At 42.2% G+C, this 18495-nt stretch overlaps 1 protein-coding gene across 1 annotated transcript in view; it reads left to right on the forward strand.

Annotated features, from left to right (window-relative positions):
- Window positions 1-9078: 9078 nt before the first annotated feature.
- Window positions 9079-18495, forward strand: part of PPARG (peroxisome proliferator activated receptor gamma) — a 53089-nt gene continuing 43672 nt past the window's right edge. Inside the window, exon 1 of the mRNA XM_066326945.1 lies at window positions 9079-9162. The gene's annotated coding sequence lies outside the window, so the exon portion shown is untranslated. The remainder of the gene's footprint in view (window positions 9163-18495) is intronic.

The following is an 18495-nucleotide window of genomic DNA, read 5'->3' on the forward strand; positions in this document are numbered from 1 at the left end:
TTGAGCTGTCACACCCTGAGCAGAGGGGTTGGGATAAGATAATCTTGATTTCTGATACACTTTATTGTCTGTGTTTTACCCTTTAAAAATAGTTTTTCACTGATTTATGATAGAAGTTGAATTACCTATAAAGTCTATTTAGAGGAAAAAATATCCAGCAAAGTGCCCAACTCCACACAACACAAAAAGGGTTTTATCAGTGGAGAGTTTGTTACTCAGCATGTTTGAGCAGGAAGAAATCAAATGCAAAATAAATCATGATATTCCGTGAGAATTTCCCAGTTGAATCCAATTTTTTGTCCTATTCCATTCCACCCCTATTTTTACACTTTGCTGCCACAGGTTTGGCTTCAGGTTCAGCTGCTGGAGCAAAGAATTGTGCACACAACAATGGCCAGACCCAAACCTCCAAAATTCTCAAATAAAAGTAGGGGGAGTTTATATTAAATTTACTTTTATTTTCAAATAAAAGTGGGGGAGCTTATATTAAATTTATTTTCAAATAAAAGCCGGGGAGTTTATATTAAATTTCCTTTAGTTCACTGAAACAACAGTGGGTCGCCAGCTTCTGCTCCATGGGGCACTGAACTGCTACATTTTATTATTTATTGTTTTATATAAAACTCAAATGCCAGAAATCAGCACAAGGTCCTCTGTAAATTCTCAGAATTGCATCGTTTTGCTCACACACCACCAGGGTAAGAAAATGCTGTTAAATGAAGCTCATGGAGGAAAAACCTTGTGTAGGAAGAAATGAGTTTGATGACATCTGCTCCACGTCCCATTGCAGGGATGCTTCTCTATTATGCAAATAAATGTTCTTCTATTTGATGCAAATAAAAGTAAACATTCCACAGTATGCAAATGAGGCAGTAATAAAAAATTACCACATCTTAGGTGTGTATAAAAGACTTTTTGAAGAGCTTTTTCAGCTCTCCTCTGCTCATACTGAGGACTCAGGGCCACAGAGAGCAATCACAAGTGCTCTTACAATAAAAATAACTCCGATTTCATCCCGAAAAACGCAAAAAATATTATTTGCATCATCAGCTAGTTAAAATCTGAGAGAATAAAAAAAAACCCCAGCAATGTGGAAATATTTTTATTTGGGGTTTAAAACATATTAAAGCCATCAACCAACACTACCCCCTGCTCTAAACCTGCCTTGATTTAATCAATTGCCTCTCGTAACAAAGAAATTTTTAGCAGGGAGTATTTATATCCTCAATTAGAAATGCCAGGTTTCTGGCTGCTTTGTGTGTTGTTCCTGACCCAATGTTATTTTTCCTCCATTTCTGATCCAACCAGCTATTTAAATTCACCAGGATGTTTGCACATGCTTCCTAATTCACTTTATACGTTAGCTAGCACTTTTTTTTTTTAATTTTTTTTTTGGCATTCAACCCTTTCCATGAAAAGGCAAATTCTATAGAGCTCAGGCTGAGTCAGCAGAAGGGCTGCAGCTATAGAATGGCAAAAAAAAAACCTCCACAGAAATTGTCAAATGTCCTGGGAGAGCAGAACATGACAAACCCAGGAGCTTCTCCGGTGATGGTGAAGGGTTTCAGGCACAGTGGGCAGAAGTCCTAAAACACTTGAAAAATATTTAACTGAACAATGATGGAGCCGTGCCAAATACTAAAAGTTACCAAAGATAATTTTAATTGTTGTAGATATAATGGTGTTCAATGACAGCTGTTTTGGAACAAAAAGGTTATTTCCTGAAAATTATTGTAATATTTTTCTCCCAAAATAGCCCCTGATTCACTGCTCCAGTTACCTGGCATCCTCTAATGCTCAGCACAGACTAACAACCAGTTATTAACTTTATTTTTCAGGAGCCTTCAGATCTTAAATGAGAATAATGACTTATTTGAGTCAGTTCAGAAGGAGAAGAGACAAACCAAGAGAACAATTTGCATGGCTGGGACGTGGTGCCTTTAATGTAACGCCTATTTCAAGCTGCTTTGCCTGGCCATATTTTGTTTTCTTTTACTTCTGCAAAAGAATAATTCAATTAAGGATTAAAGGGACTGCTTCTCTGCCCAGCTGAATTCCCTGCACGTTTTTGTGATGGAGGTTTAATCATGGAGTAAAGAGATTTTTATTACATTTTTTTAAAAAAACCTCATCTGTGGCCTTTGGGTTCAGCATCTTTCGTGTGCATTTTTACCCAAAACAAGCCCAGCATGTAGGATGCCCTAATAAGACAAATATTTGGGTCATTTTTCACAGACTTCTGTCTGGATCTCACCCTCCTGCCTGGGTACAAGTCAGAAGGCAGAGTTTGGTGTGAGTTTTGTGAGGTCACATCTGTGCGTGAAAAAGCCTCTGCAGCCCCGTTTGGGAGATGTAACATGAGGATGTTGTGCCCATTTTATTGTTGGTTCTCCTGGTGATTCTTTCAGAACTAACAGGACTGAAATGCCATTGTTTTAGGACATTTATTATATATATAAACACTCACAATAATGTAAGTGTGCTATAATAATGTCTATTAATCACAAAGACAATCAAGAATCTGCTTTATTCAACCTTTGGTCTTTTATCAAAAGCCATGCAACCCATTCTCTGTAAAGACTGATGAAGGCATTTTAACAAACATCATTAAATCTGCAGGATTAATCTGAATGTCATCGAATTATTTTTCAGTTTTATTTCCTATATCCACCATTAAATCTGTAGGATTAATCTGAATGTCATTTCATTCTCTTTCAGTTTTCATTACCTACATCCACCCTAAATAATTCCAAAATGTGTTTAAGCATTTAAGTAAATAAACCTGATGCACAGGACACTTGAAAGAGACCCTGATGCCCTTGGTTTAAAAAACCTCTTTGCAGCAGAAATAAAACTTGTGGGGATGGGAATGTGAGATCCATGACAGGAATGCTGGAGCTGATCCTCAGGACAAGGAGATGCTCCCCATTCCAGGGCTTGCCCTGGGATTTAGGAGCTGCAGTGTGAGCTGCTGTTCCACAGCATCATCAACATTTCCTACGTCCATCCCAGCCCCCAGGAGATTTGGGGGAAAATATGTAAAAAAAACCCAGGGATTTTTAAAAATAGTGCTTCAAATTAACTCCATCACAACAATGTATAAAAACTATAAAGGGGGACAAAGGTTATAGGAAATGGAAGTACCAAGAGATCTTCAAGCAGTCCTCCAAAAGAAACAATGGGAGGGGGGTTAATTATTTTTTCACAATTATGAGGGAGTGAGTACCTTTCTCATACTCTTACAAGGGAAACACAAACCTCTTCACAAGCAAATGTTTGATTGGAATCTGGAGGCGAAGTTCTCTAGATATTTTGAGTTGAAATTTGCACTTTTGAGCTTTTAGTCTTTACTGGAATCACTGACTTGCTGTGTAAGACAGCAAATTATCCCAGAGGAGTTACTCCAGGAATATAGCTTTACAACTAGATATATTCCCAAAAATTCAGGGATTTAGTGTGATCTGCTGATGCAATTCTACACAAATTAGGAGCATAAAACAATTGTATGGACAGCAATGACTTGTCTCTCAAAGCTTTAGCAGTGTAATATTATTGCTATTTTGTATGTGAGTAAAATGAGCAGTCCTCCGAAAGAAACAATGGGAGGGGGGAATTAATTATTTTTTCACAATTATGAGGGAGTGAGTACCTTTCTCATACTCTCACAAGGGAAACACAATCCTCCTCATGAACAAATGTTTGATTGGAATCTGGAGGCAAAGTTCTTTAGTTAAAGTTTGCACTTTTGAGCTTTTAGTCTTTACTGGCATCACTGACTTGCTGTGTAAGACAGCAAATTATCCCAAAGGAGTTACTTTAGGAACATGGTTGTGATCTGCTGACATAAAATCATTTTTATGAGCATAAAACAATTGTATGGACTGCAGTGACTTGTCTTGCAGCGCCTCAGAAATGCAATATTATTTCTTCTTTTGTGCAATATTATTTCTATTTTTCGTTTGAGTCAAAGGAGACAGAGCTGGGCAACTTCAGTGCCCCAGAGGAAGTCAGTGCCAGCACCAGGAATAGAAGTGAGACCTCTCAGCAGCTCAGTCCCATGCTTTAACCACAACCCAGCCACCTCCTTCCCATCTCAGATTAGCACAACCCCCAGCCTTGGTTGCATCAGCTCCTCATTTCCGATGTCCAAGCGTGTGTAATTGTAGAAACCTGGATTTCTGAAGTTAAGTTACATTCATGAATCCATCTTAGCGGATCACCCCAGAAATTTGGATGAACTGGTTTTAAATGAGGCACAAAATGACCTTTTGGTTGCTTTAAAGGGATTCCTTCAGAAATCAATTTTGGATGGATTAACACATCTGGCAGATATCACTGTGTGCTTGAGCTCCTCATTCCTCTATTTTCTTTTGCCTGCTGACTGTCTGATGTGCAATTCGGGCCCATTTAATCAGAACAGGAATATCGTATCCAACTATAGAAGACCCAGACCTAGAGAGGAAGTTATTCCCTACAGGATGAAATCAGAGAAGTTCAGAGTTGGGGGGACACTAAAGGTCAGGAAAAAAACCCACATTATAATTAGATGTAGGCAGGCTGGTGTGATCTTGGCTTTAGTGAACTCAAAGCAGGCTCGGTTTGGATTTAGTTCTCTTTTTATCCAAGCCTCGAAGCTCAGGCAGAGGAGGCTGATTTTTAAGGGGTTCTTGTTTTGACCCGCTCTGCAGTTATCTGTGAGAAATCTGCATCGTGCTGGTTCCATCCCTCCTGCTGGATCCCAGGAGAAATTCACCCAGGCACATCCCCCTCCACCAGCACTTAAAGGAATGCACTTTGTACCCCAGTTTTTGCCATAGATCTGTGCAAAATGCTACTGATAGCAGCTGAATCTTCGAATTCCCTTCAAGTAAAGAGTGTGCAAGCTGCAGATAGGAGTGTGGTGTGATATTATGACTTGCTTTTTAAAAACATGCCTCTCCAGACCAAAAAACTGCCAATAAAGACAGAAGAAGATATGCTGAGGCAAACAAGATATGCTTTTTTATCAATAAAAGGACACCAGACATATGTATTAAAATATTACATTACCCAAGAGAAAGCACATACAGGGTAACTTAAGAAAAGAAAAAAAAAAAAGGCAGCCATACAGGACATTTTTAATTTCTTTAAACTCCATTCCTTTAAAGCAATGCAATTTGCACAATCAGAACTTGCTGCTCAGGCTGTCAGATTTCTGGCTGCACTCTCAGGGTAGGAGATTGCCCTCTAGATGTTAAAAGCTTGGCTACTCCTTCATTCCAGCCCACAACACCAGCATGGGACGCGCTGCAGGAGTGATGATTCCAAACTTGAGCAATGCACCCCAGACACTGAGAGCTCAGGGGAAACATCAAATGTCAGGAAAAGATGGAATTTGGGTCTTTGCAGAGATGGGAAGGGAGAGAAATCCTTGTAAGGTCACCACTCTTTTTGAGCCAATTGTAAAAAATCACAGCTTCACCTCCAATGAATTCGTTTTTCTAACCATAAGCACCTACTTGGGATTCCTTAGCAAGTGTTGCACAGAATTCCTTTATCAAGATGGAAAAGAGAAATGAAACTGCTCCAGGGAGGGTATTTTGTCTTTGCTAACACCCTTATCCATCTGGAGATTCCACAAAGTACTCATTTCGGTTTCTCATCTCAGTGAGAACTATTTTTGCCACGATTCAATTTAATCCACTTCAAGTTTTCTGAATAATTGAAACACGTAATGTACAGTCAGTCAGTAATAACTGCAAGCAGAAATAACATTATTTTTTTTTCAGATGCAATAAATGCTTCAAAAAGACTCCCCACGACAAACGGGCTGATTAAAGTTAATATAAAACGCAATTCTTTCACATGAAAAGAATTAACTAATGGGTTTATACCCAATAGGAAAAAACAGAGTATAATTGATCTTGTGTGAAGGCAAATTATCTTCTAATTTTAAAAGCAGAACTGATGCTGAGAGAGGCTTTTCTGCTTCTCTTTGAACTGAGGGAAGAGCTGCCCATGGCTCAGGAAGGCCTGAGCCTGACATTTCATTCTTGTTTCATAACTCTTGGAGGTCCCAGCCAAACTTAGGAATTCTCTCAGATAAGCAGGGGAGAAAGTCTGGATCATCAAAAACTGCCCAGCCAAACAATGCAAACAAAAGCTTACGAGAAACTGATAAATGTCTTTATTATGACCATTTCATTGCTGTATAAAGCAACTTGATTACAGCACAGATAATGTATTTGTAGCCTGTTTTATTTCTTTTCCAATACAGAAATGATTGGCTTTCTTTGGAAAAAACCTCACTCTTTGTTAAGAAAAAAAACCACCCAGATTAATTCAAATTATAAATAAGACATACTTTTAATTACCAGAGGAAATGTATGGGCATTTCATCTCTTGATTCTTCAAATTAAGATTATCTGTCTAAAAGAAACATTCAATGAGATATCAAATCCTACCTAAAAATCTGTGCTAAGCAGGAAATCAGACTAAGTAATCTTTTCCTTTCCTGTCTCAATCTGCTAAAACTCACATTTACAAAATCTAAGTAATTTTTACATAAGTTATCATTCTGATTTTGCTTTATGAGTTCTTTTCAAAAGGTGAACTTGCTAAAGGAAACAATGCTGAGAACAGAAATAGGCTGATACTGCATTTGTAATATTTCTGTGCAAGCTGTGTTTGGCTGATTTCTCCAGGCTGACTTAGATATATCTGTCTCACCCGTGCAATTTAATTAAAATCCAAACTCGGCTTTGTATTTCTGCCTTTATTAAAAGCCTGGGCTCCAAGCAGCACAGCCACAACTGGGTGTTATTGATATCTGCCAGTTTCTGGGATGCTTCCAGTCGCAGGGAGTTTGAAAAAGTTTGCAGGTTAAAACCTTGATTTTGGGGAGGGATCCTCTATTTTCAGACACTTAAATAAATGGGGGATTCTCCAGCAGCTCAGGCAGAGAGCAGCAGTTCTGTTCTCACCAGAACTCTGTGAGTGTCCACCTCAGATCCTTCTCCTTTTAACTTTCTGTTGAAACTCCACCTCAGCTATTGCTGTAAAGTGGTAGAAATATTAATAACCCAGGTATTTAAAACCTCTTATTGTTAAGATTGCTTTACCCACGTTTGCCTCTTTGTTCATCCATGGTAATTCTGAGGGTTTGTTTTACTTGTTTTCAGGAGCTGGCTTCTAATTCTGAGCCAGGGTATTACTGGAATAGGTTATTACTGCAGTATGTTAAAATAATTTTTAAAATACCCAACCCAAACAATAAAAAATAACCACTTTAAAAAATGTATTTCCAAGGTTTTAAAAAAAATCAGAAGAAAGGAAAAAAAGAAGGAATTGAAAAAAAAAAAATCCTTGATGTGTCAAGGCAGAGGTAACACCTCAAGCCTATACAAATAGAAAGATAATTCTCATAAAAATTAACACAAGGCTTCAAGCCTCTGCAGACAGAGAGATTGTTCTCATAAACAAAAGGCTGGAGGCAAAGTTAGTATCTGTAGGTAGTCCAGGTATTTTGACGTGTTCAACCCTAATCTATAAATTGCCTTCAGTATACAAATAATAAAGCAAATGTGGGCTCTCTTTCAAAACGCTGGATGACTAAGAACCATAATGAGGCAAATTTGGGATCCTCTCAACCTTCCAGTGATGTCCAAGGGATCAGGAGGTTTTCAAGATAAACTGTTGTATCCCGGGGCACCTCCAGTTCCAGGATGACTCTCTCTCTAAAGCCTGTTGATCTTATGCCTTTTTTTTTTTTTTTTTTTTTTTTTTTTTTTTTTTTTTTTTTTTTTTTTTTTTTTTTTCCCTTCCACATCTAACTTCTTTTTTCAAAGCCTCAGAGGCTGAGATAGAGGAGGTGACAGGCTTGTCGGGGCTTGCTGCCTCTGCAGAGGTACCGCGCACAGCCTCCACCGCTCTGCCCCGCATTCCTGGGAGCGGGGGGAGAGCGCCCGGAGATCATCTCAGGCGGAAAAAAAAATGTTTAAAAAAAAAAAAAAAAGTGAAAAAGAATTCGCTTTACCTCTGTTACTGCTAAGAACCTTTTCAGAAAAGCCTTTGCTCCTGTCACGGCAGGACACAGCCTGACGTGGGGTGACCCAGCCAAAGCAGCCAGCGCAGAGCGGAGCTCGGCTGCGGAATGGGGAGGCAAAAGAGAAAGCAGCCGGCAGGCGGAAAAAGCGAATTTTCGGTTACGGGAGATTACAGGGAGCAGAGATCAAATTCCAGCTGCGCCGCGGGGCCCGCGCTCTGCCCTCAGGTACACGGGGCTGGCCCCGCTCCGCAGGGACCGGCCGGGCTGCGGCGGCCCGAGGGGACAGCGAGGGAGGAGCCGCGCCTCCTCCTCCTCATCCTCATCCTCAGTGCCCCGCTGCCTCTCCCGTGCCGCTCTTCTTCGCCGTCCCTGGGGCCGCCCCCGAGTCTGTCCCTATCCCTGTCCCCAGCCCTGTCCCGGTCTCCAATCCCATCCCTATCCCTGTCCCGGTCCCAGCCCCGTCCCTGTCCCCAGTCCCGTCCTTTTCCCGGTCCCTGTCCCCAGCCCCGTCCCTGTCCCGGTCCCGTCGCTGTCCTTGTCCCCAGCCCCGTGCCCGGTCCCTATCCCTGTCCCCAGCCCGTCCCGGTCCCTATCCCTGTCCCCAGCCCGTCCCGGTCCCTGTCCCCAGCCCCGTCCCTATCCCTGTCCCCAGCCCCGTGCCCGGTCCCTATCCCTGTCCCCAGCCCGTCCCGGTCCCTATCCCCGTCCCTGTCCCCGTCCCGGTCCCTATCCCGGTCCCGTCGCTGTCCCTGTCCCCAGCCCGTCCCTATCCCTGTCCCCAGCCCCGTGCCCGGTCCCTATCCCCGTCCCCAGCCCTATCCCGGTCCCTGTCCCGTCCCCAGCCCCGTGCCCGGCCCCGTTGCTGTCCCTGTCCCCGTGCCCGGCCCCGTTGCTGTCCCTGTCCCTATCCCGGTCCCTGTCCCGTCCCCAGCCCCGTGCCCGGCCCCGTTGCTGTCCCTGTCCCTATCCCGGTCCCTGTCCCGTCCCCAGCCCCGTGCCCGGCCCCGCTGGCGGCCGTGGGCCGGCGGGAGGCGGTGCCGGGGGGAGGCGGGCCCTGCCCGGGAGGCCGGCCCGAGCGGGGGAGTTTATCCCGCTGGAAGGGAACGGCTTCTCCCGCGGAGAACTGACAGCGCCAGGTCAGTGCGGGCTGCGGGGAGCGTCCCCGAGGTGAGGGGCCGGCGGGGGCGGCGCGGGGCCGGGGGAGCCGAGCGGCACGGCGCGGAGTGCGGGACGGGAGCGGGGCCGCCGGCGCTCGGGGCGGGCGCGGCGCTGCGGGGATGCTCCGGGCCGGGCCGGCGGAGCGGGGAGAGCGGAGCCGCGGATCCACGGGCGGGATGCGGTGCCCGGAGCTCCCCGGCCCCGCTCCAGGTGCGCTCCCGCCGCTCCGGCCGGGGCGGCCCGGGCGCTGTGTCCATGGTGCTGCACAGCCAGCCGAGGATGCTCGGGGCCGGAGGGGCGATGTCCCGCCCCGCCGACCTGGAGCTGATGGGGAGCACGGATGGATGGGTGGATCCGCTGCGCGCCGACCATTCCTGCCGCCCTTGGGGAAAGCCGTGCTGGGCTCACCTGCCTGTGCTCTCGTAATGAATGAACGGCTCTTCTTCTTCTTCCTTTTTTTTTTTTTTTTTTTTTTTTTTTTTTTTTTTTTTTCTTTTTCTTTTTTTTTTTTGCGTTCAATTTCCCAATCGCTGAAAGTCGGGGAGCCTCTCTCTCACAGGCTGCAACAACTGAGATGCTATGTTGAAATATATTGTGTCTTGATGGCATGCCTCAGGTTCGCAGGAGCGTTTTGTAATCTTCCTGGTGTCATTTCTCCCCGGGGTATTCTGCAGCTTAGAGAGTGCAAGTTCCTGTGGTGTTGTAACTTTGTGGCCCTTTGTACACACGACAGTGCTGTGCTGACTTAACAGGGATGCGTTCATTAATATCAGTGATGTAAGGCTGGTATTTATCGTGATTAAAAGCCGAGGGAGTTATCAATTTCTGGATGTCTTGTGGAGTTTAGATGCCTTTCAGTCAGATGGATCAGTTATAATTCTCCCTGAAATGACCAGGGGGTTGGGTTGGATTTGGATTTGTGACTTGTTGCCCCATCTTTGAACAGGATTTTGCTGAAGAACATGATAATAAATGTTCCATTTTAAAATATCTATTTTCTGCTAGCAATTAGTCCATCATTTAATAAGTAATTTACCTTTTAAAAGGTTACCATGATTTGTTATTAGTTAACTAAAAATTCCCAGTGTCCACCAAGCAACTGTGACACATGATACTGAGTGCTCTCCTTGGAAAAGAAGTTTCTCATGGTGTGCTCTCATTAATATCAGAATTTAGTGCATCAAGCAATGTGTTTGACATCATTTTTCACTTTGGCTGTCACAAAAAAAAATTGCTGCAAAAATTGCTCAGAGATTTAATTATGAGATTGCAAGAAATCACTGCTAGCAGTGTGTTAAGGCATGTGGCACAATATAAGCATGGGCTTGTCAAGGGGAGAGAGAGCTGAAAAAAAATAGTTGGCACTGACTTTCAATGATAACCAATGAGAAATATATTATAAAGGTATTTTTACACAGACAGATTTTGAATTGGAATGTTCTTAGGCATCAGTTTTGTAAAATATCTCACTCATTAGTGAGTTCAGAGGTTCAGAGATTCTGGATTTCTAAACAGCCTGAAGATGGTCTGCGCTTCTTAGAAATGCCTCCGTGCCAAATTCCCAGATAATACAATATATTTAACATCAGCATTCAATGAAACTGCCATTACAATATGCAATATACAAATCACTTTTTTTTTTCCTGATATAAATTTGTACTTCATGTAATGAATTCTGAAATATTAGAATTTGATTGAAGAATTTTAAACCCATGCCTTTTAACCTTCCTTATGGGACTGATAAAGGCACTCATTATCAACAATGCTTCTCTATCTGGCTCTTCTGTGGACTTTTTAAATAACCGTAAGTCCATTTCTAAGTCAATAAAATAAATTTAGGCACTGTTGCAATTCCTTTTAGTCTGATTTCCTACTTGGAGCAATGGCTAATGAAATGAACTTTGAAAACAATTTTATTATAAAAAAGAGGAAAAATTTAAAAGTAGAATGAAAACTCTGTTTTTTACAAAGCTGGACTAAATAATGAAAAGTAAACTTAATACTTTGTTTCACCTTGATTGGTGAGGCCCTCTTCAGGTATTTTTTTATATGTAATCTGCTCAGAGTGGAGTTAAATATTTTTCCTAGCCCTTTTTAGCAGCCTAATTGTGAATCACTAATTGGGCATGTTTGATATTCAGAATCTGAGTTTCTTTTACAAGCTTTTTCACGAGGGTTATTCCCATGTCCTTCTCTGTCACGCAGTAAAAGTTCCCAGTGCAGTTACTCAAGAGGAATCATTCCTACAGTTACAGATTCTCTGTGCTAGGTTCTTTTAAACTCATGGATACAACACTTTCCATTAGTTATTGCTAATGATTTCATTTTTTAATCACTAATAGGTTTATTAAATCCAGCGTGATATTAGATGATAAGTGCTAATTATTTCAGTCTGCATTTCCATAATGGTGTGTAGATTTTTAGCAGCAGGATCTGGTTTTCAAGGTACTTTATGCCAAATGTTCTTTGTGTGTCAGTTCAGTTTTTGTGAACTAGCAAGAGAAATAGCTAGAAATAATCCAAAGCAAGAGAAAATTGTTGTACTCAAGTCCTACTCCTCTGTGCCCCAAACAGAACTTGAGGGCTCCCATTAACAGGTCAGTTTAAAGGGCTTCATTTACAGAGTACTTGGGGGGGAAAAATCTCCTCCTTGCCCCCGACTTTTTCCCTGTGGAGGCTTTTCCAAGGCAGAATGAGAAATGAAAGAGCCGTAAGATTTGTCTTTGGATTCTCAGGAATATGAAATATCAAACGATTCCTACATTAAATGATAAACCTTTTCTATTTCTTTTGTCTCTTTCCCCCTCCACTTTTTATTTTCTGCAGAGGGAAGAGCCCAGAGAGGTTTTTAAAAAAAAGCTGTGCTTTGTTTTAAATGTAGAGTAGTCCGCCTTTTTCCAGTGGTGCTGCTTTCAGGTTCCAGGGGCGATGCAGAAAATGCTGGTGTTGAGCAAATTATCACCCTGGTACTCAGCCCTGTGGTGAGTGGGCTCGGGATACTCCCAGGTCTTGCAGGTATAAGGAAATAGGAAGGAGAAAAAGAAATGTGGCAACCATAGGAAACATTCAGTTTCTGCTTCAGCATCAGCTCTTCTGCTGCACCCTGGACTTGCCTCTTCCTCCTGCTCTTCTCACACTGCAGGGCAAATTATAATAAATCTGTCATAGAATTTTGCTCTTTAAATTTAGAGGGAGGGGGAAAAAAAAGAAAAGAAAGCAAGGCCTATTCTGCAGTCTTCCCATCCGGAAACTTTCGCAGAACTGAAGTCAATTTGATGATGTTCACATTTTTCTCCCACTCCACCCACACCTTCCATTATATTATTTGGCCTGTTTGCCCTCTCATAAACCACTCTATAGAACTGAACTAAACAATGACATCATTCTCCAATTAAAATTCATGATACATGAACTATATAGATATTTTTTAATTACCTGTGTTGCAGTAGTACCCAGCAGCCTAGTCAAGACTGGGGCCATCTTCTTACACAAATGAAATAATTGCCCGCGTCCTCAATACTGTGTGATCTAGGACATGGGAATGCAAAGAGTTGCCCATTCGCAATGGAGAAACAATGTAGGAGGGGAGATTGAGGCAGAAAATGAAATTTGAAATGTCAGTGTGTTCATTTATGCTTACAAGAGTAAATGATGCTGGCAGTGGTAACGGATTCTGATCAGCATTATGACAGGAGAAACTGGGGATTTGTATGGTAAATCCCCAGATTTGCAGCAAAAACACCCTCCTCAACTCCTGTGCCGTGTCCTCTTCTCTTCAGTTGGTAGTTTCTCAAGCTTTCCCTGGAAATAGGAAAACTTTTCCCCTTAGCCAGGAGAGGATCAGGAACCTCCAAAGCTAGGCTGTGAATTTCTGGAATGGACTAGCAGGAGATGCTCTGTGGACTTGCATAAGCCACCCCCTTTCCTCATGACTAAGCAGATCTCCTCCATGCCATGCACATTCAGGACAAAGTCTATGAATTCAAGTCTCTGAATCCCAAAGTCTACTCTGCTGGTTGATAATTAGCAATTTACAGAACACAGAGCTGCTGCAGCTCTGGGGGTGCACGGCCAGCACTGCGTGGCCATTGGGGTGACCACGGGGTGTGCTTCTGGACATGCTTCTAGGGGATGTGTGTGGGGGGGAAAGGGATTAACCCCGCGTTAGGAATGGCTCACTACTCATCTCAGCAGTGCTGAAAGGCTCCCTGTAATTTCTGATAACACTGGATAATAAATGTTAGGTAATATCCCAACAGAAAATGCATAGAGCACTCCGCGCTAGCAAACGAACTTCTTGCTGTAATGGAAGATGCATAGAATCTAAAAAACAATAAAATAAAGAAATTAAACCCAGCTTCCTTGAGGTCAGTGGTGGATGAGCTGTTTCAGTAGGATCAGGTTTGCAGTGATAAAAGTTTAGTTCTCTGTGCAGTTTGCTCCCATGCAATTACTGCTGAATTCCTGCGTGGCTGTGGGTTTCGTATGCTCAAAATTGAGGGTCTGGCTCTAAAGGAATTGCTGCTTGCTCTGTGAGACCAAATGCCTGAAACTGAATAACCATGAGTGTGCATTATAGCTGAGGTCCTACATGTTTTTCTTTAAAACTTGTAAGAAATGCCAGTGTAACAGGAGGAGTATATTTATCTGCCTTGTGTGTGATCAATTCCTTAACGTGTTTCAACTCCAAATGAAACGCCAACATTTTGGTGCAGACTTTGCAGTTGGTGTTAGTTTATTTCTAGACTTCAAATTAGTCATGAATTCTACTTTTGGTCTTCTAACAGCTATTATTATGCCATTATAAAATAGTCTACTTCATGCTGCTTTAGGGGCTGTTGGAATTTCATGAGCTCCATGGGGATTGATGTTTTTTCTCTTTATCATAGATTGGATTGTGACATATTTTAGATTCCCTTTTGCCAGAATCCTCGAATTTTTTTTTTTTTTTTTTTTGTGGCTCCAATTCCTCTGGCTCACCTGTGTGTATAAAACCCTAAACGTGTGATTTCCATCCAAACACCTTCAGCTGTATGGAATATTTACGGGATTGGGCAGGGCAGTGGAAGTTTTCTTCTTGCATCTTGTGTTTTTCCGCCGAGTTCCAGCATTTGCTCTGCAGAGAATTCCATATTTGCACAGAGCAGTCCTGCCCAGAGTTATGAGCTCGTCTTAAACTTTTTACACAATGCGTGATTACACCGCGTTGCATAAAATGGGATTTTTATGTTATAATATTGCATGAGAAGTCCATAGTACTTGTGTGTTTGTTTAGATTTATTGAACAGAGAGGTTGTGCAACTGCTGTTACTATTTGTGGCCATGTAGCAGCAGTTTTGAAGTCTGAGAGGCTCTGAACTCAGGTTGCCATCTGTGTACAAACAGACTGATGGACATTTTCACTCCCTGTGCTGGGGGAATATTTGGATATTGCTGGGAGCCATGGTGCTGTGAGAGAGATGTCAGGCCACCAAAAGACTCAGGTTGTCCCACCGAAAAAGGGGAACTATGGAAAGAAAAATGTTAATTACAGGCTTTAACACTCACACCAAGATCTTCTAGTAGGGGCGGTCAGAAAAACAGGTTTTGCTACCTGGACCTGGTGCTTTGTGGTGCTATCTAATATGGGGGCTAGTGGAAAAATGCAGCCACTTCTATTTACTGCCTTTCATAATGTACATATTTCCTCATGATAGGTTTAGGTCCTGACTTTTTATGTCTACAGTAAATAAAACTAAGAGTTTATCCTTTCATCTCGAATCTGTTTTCCTTGGAGTTGCTGTTCCCTACAGTGGTATTTCAGCTACAGTATTTTATGCTGAATCTCAGCTTTTAAGCTTCATGGGAGCATGTTATTATGTGGTACGTTGCTAAATTGATTCTTAATCCTACCTATGAATGTAAAAAAAAAAATAAATTGAGAAACCCAAATTTTATTTTCAGTTACACCCAGAGAAATCTAGAGATAAGCAAGTACAGAAGTACATGAGGGCAAAAGGTTGCTTTATTTACTCATAGTTTATCTCTAAACTTATTGAGGAGCATATTCGGGGAGAAATTTTGAAGAGGCCACAGCAGAGGATCTCATTCCCCTCAGGATGAGGAAAAAATAGAATATTTAGTTACTTTCTTGCAGAATATTATGTCTAAAACAAAGTTCTTGCACTGACTTCATGATGCTCCAATCCCCCTAAAGTGACCCAGTGATAGGAGATGGATTTATTTCATGGAGTCACTGCAAAGGCTTCACTGTTTCTCTTCCCTTTCGTCACTCCCAGATGCCAACATTTGCACTTAAGCTGCAGATCTGAGATGACTTCTTTGTACATCAAGGCATCATAACGTGTGTGAGGTTTGAAATCATTAGAAACACTGAGAAAATCGGGCAAGTGTTTTATTTCTTTTAAATATCCCATGGTATTGGCAATATAAATTGAGTGCTACAAATGGGTGCTCATGTAGAGGTGCAGACGTTCTGAGTTTTGCCTAGAACAGGATTAAGAGGATGTGGAAACAAAAGTTCTGCAAATGTGCTTTCACTTTCAGAATTTCCAGCTGTTGCTGAAGATGGTTTGGGATGATAAACAAGATGAAGCCTTAAAGCCCTATTTAAAACAAAAGGGTTTCACATTGTATCAGTTCTCTGAATGAAATAAGCACCATTTAAAAGATTTATTTTCCTGCATTTGGTTTGGGTTTTTTACATTTACATTACAGCTATTGCCAGAATTGCTGAATTGGCCTGGAGTGGATTCTTTAGTAAAGATCTCATCTAAACGGGAGTTGTTCATTTGACTACAGAACAAGCTTCCAAATTGGTGCCACAAAAGTTTCAGGTCTTGAACTCAAAATAGGAAAAAAAGCAAATACTCAAGAATTGCAGTGAAAGCCTCAGGTTTTTTTACCAACAGTTTCAATGTATTTTTCATCAGTCAGGCAATGCAAAATATTTTTTTAAAAATCTGATGGAAGCTTAATTAGTAGTTCCTACCTTTTTTTGGTTATTATTACTGTTGTTGCTATTATTACAATAATAATAATAATAATGATAATGATAATAATAAATGCTACTGGAAGCAAATTCCCCCCCTGTTCTGCCAGCTTTTGGAGCATTATTTGTGTGAGCTGGCCAGTTGTCTCACACTGGTGAAGTTTTGTTTTTGTGACACAGAAGGAAGAACATCAGGCCACGATGAAACCCAAGAGGGCTCCTTGCACGGCTTCCTTTGGGCATTGCCCAGATTTTGTCCCCTGACCCTCGTGTGACCAACTTTACCAGGATATTTATTCTGTTCCCCAAATCTGCTTTACAGTCGGGCTTTCTGCAGGAGTCCAACCCCTTTGGATAAAACCCACACTCGAAATCCTCGCAGTGCTTCAGGTTTTCAGACAGGGTAACACCTCAGGTTATGCAAGCTGCATTCTGACACAGGTAATGACATTTGAGGAATTATTTTCTTAGATCAGGATTACTGATTTCTTAAGAAATAGTGATTACAGCACAGCTGGCGTGGGCAGGGTTTCTTGACAGTGCTTGAAGTACTGGGAAACCCTTCAGCATCAAGCACCCACTTTTCCTACAGCAAAGATGTTTTCTTGTAGATGCCTTCTTGAAAAAGTTTGGGCAATGAAAATCGCAATCCAAAAATAGAATATCAAAGATCTACATGCTTAATTTTTATTTAAAAAAAAACCCACTCAGCAGGTGAATGTCAGAGTCCACAGTGACAGGTCCCATTATGAAATGAGCCTATCGCTGCTTTCATTGGTATCTCTCAGTTTTTTCATGAGTCACAGTTTTGTCAAGAAGGGCATTTTTTTGTGCAAGGAAAGGGTTGCACACAGCACAGCAGCGCTGTGAGCTGTACACAATCTGCTGTTTCATCCTTCATGATGTAACCCCGAGGATGTGGAAGTCATGTGCACTTCTTTCCATTCTTCTTTTTTGGTGCCAATTTCGAGTAGGTGAGAGATCAGACAAAAACCCAGAAAAACTGCTGTGCACTTCCTCAATCCTGCTGTGCAAAGACAGCAATATCACCAGTGCCCTCCTCTCTTCTAATATCCATAATCCAGAATTTATGCAGAATAGGTGGAGTAATGTGCAATGTTAAGATTGGCTCTGGTTTTTTTTAATCTTGTGAAATAGCAAGATTATCTTTAATCTTAATAGAGGCTACTGGTGTGCAGTGTGATTAGATTAATTGCAGTGGTGGATTAGGGCAGGGATCTAAGGCCAGTGTGGGACTTTGGAGTCTCAGCAGAGCAGGGAGTTGGGAAAATGGGAAGAAGCTGTCCACAGTGACTATCAGGAAAGGAAATTAATTAATTAATTAATTAATTAAAGGAAATTTCAGAGGAAGGCAACAGGCAGATTTAGCTGCGCCTGCTGGATTTCTTTATTTATTTAGCCCTTTTTTATTTTTCTTTTTTTCTTTTTTTTTTTTTCCCCAATGAAAGTATTCAATAAAAAAAAACAAAACAGGGGGAATTCTTTAAAAAAATACAGATGTTTGAGTTTCTTTCTCGAAGCTTAGAGTTTATTGTTGGAACCTTCTTGATTTTGAATTCTTCTCTCTGGTCTCTTATGAGATTTTCAGCTTTTCTTGGTTGAAGATCTGCTGACAATGCCATAACTTGGCCTTTCACTGTATTTTGGCATCCCTGCTCATTGTTCTTTTTCTGCCCAAGTTTGCTCTGTTTTTCAAATCTAGCCCCACTTACGACTCCTCTGAGAGCAGGAACTGTGTGATCTGCTAACAACAAGTGACAGCTTTCCTGTGGCTGGGGACAGCAGAGCGGGCAGTGGATGTTCTGCAGCCCGGGGGAAGTTTAGAACAACAATAACGCGTCCGCACAGTGAATTTGCTGTCCTGCAGAGTGCCCAGGCCCTGTGACGCAGGCTGGGCAGCAGATTGCTGTCCCCTCCCCAGGAACAGGAAGGCACAGCACAATGTTAGAAAGCATGTGGCAATTTTGAATTTTCTGCTCCAGCTTGACCCTTAGACACGAGGGCGGCTCTTTTGTTGGCACTGCTGGAAGAGCTGGGCTGGGGATGTCCGCGGAGAGGCAGAGGGTTTGAATTCGAAAAATAAACCCGAAACCACAGCAAATTGCTGGATGTGAAGACAGTGGGACCATCTCCCCTTGACTCCCCAAAAGTTTGAAGGGAGGAATCAAGGGAGGAAAAGAGTTGAGGTGAATAAAGGAGGAGAAAGTAGAGAGCAGCTTTAATTGTCCTGGAAGGAAGGCAGAAAAAGCGAGGAGGAGGAAGGAGTTGATGCAGGCATGGTTGCCACTTTCCTGACAAT

This window comes from Sylvia atricapilla, chromosome 11 (assembly GCF_009819655.1).
Source record: "Sylvia atricapilla isolate bSylAtr1 chromosome 11, bSylAtr1.pri, whole genome shotgun sequence".
NCBI classification, from domain to species: Eukaryota; Metazoa; Chordata; class Aves; order Passeriformes; family Sylviidae; genus Sylvia; species Sylvia atricapilla.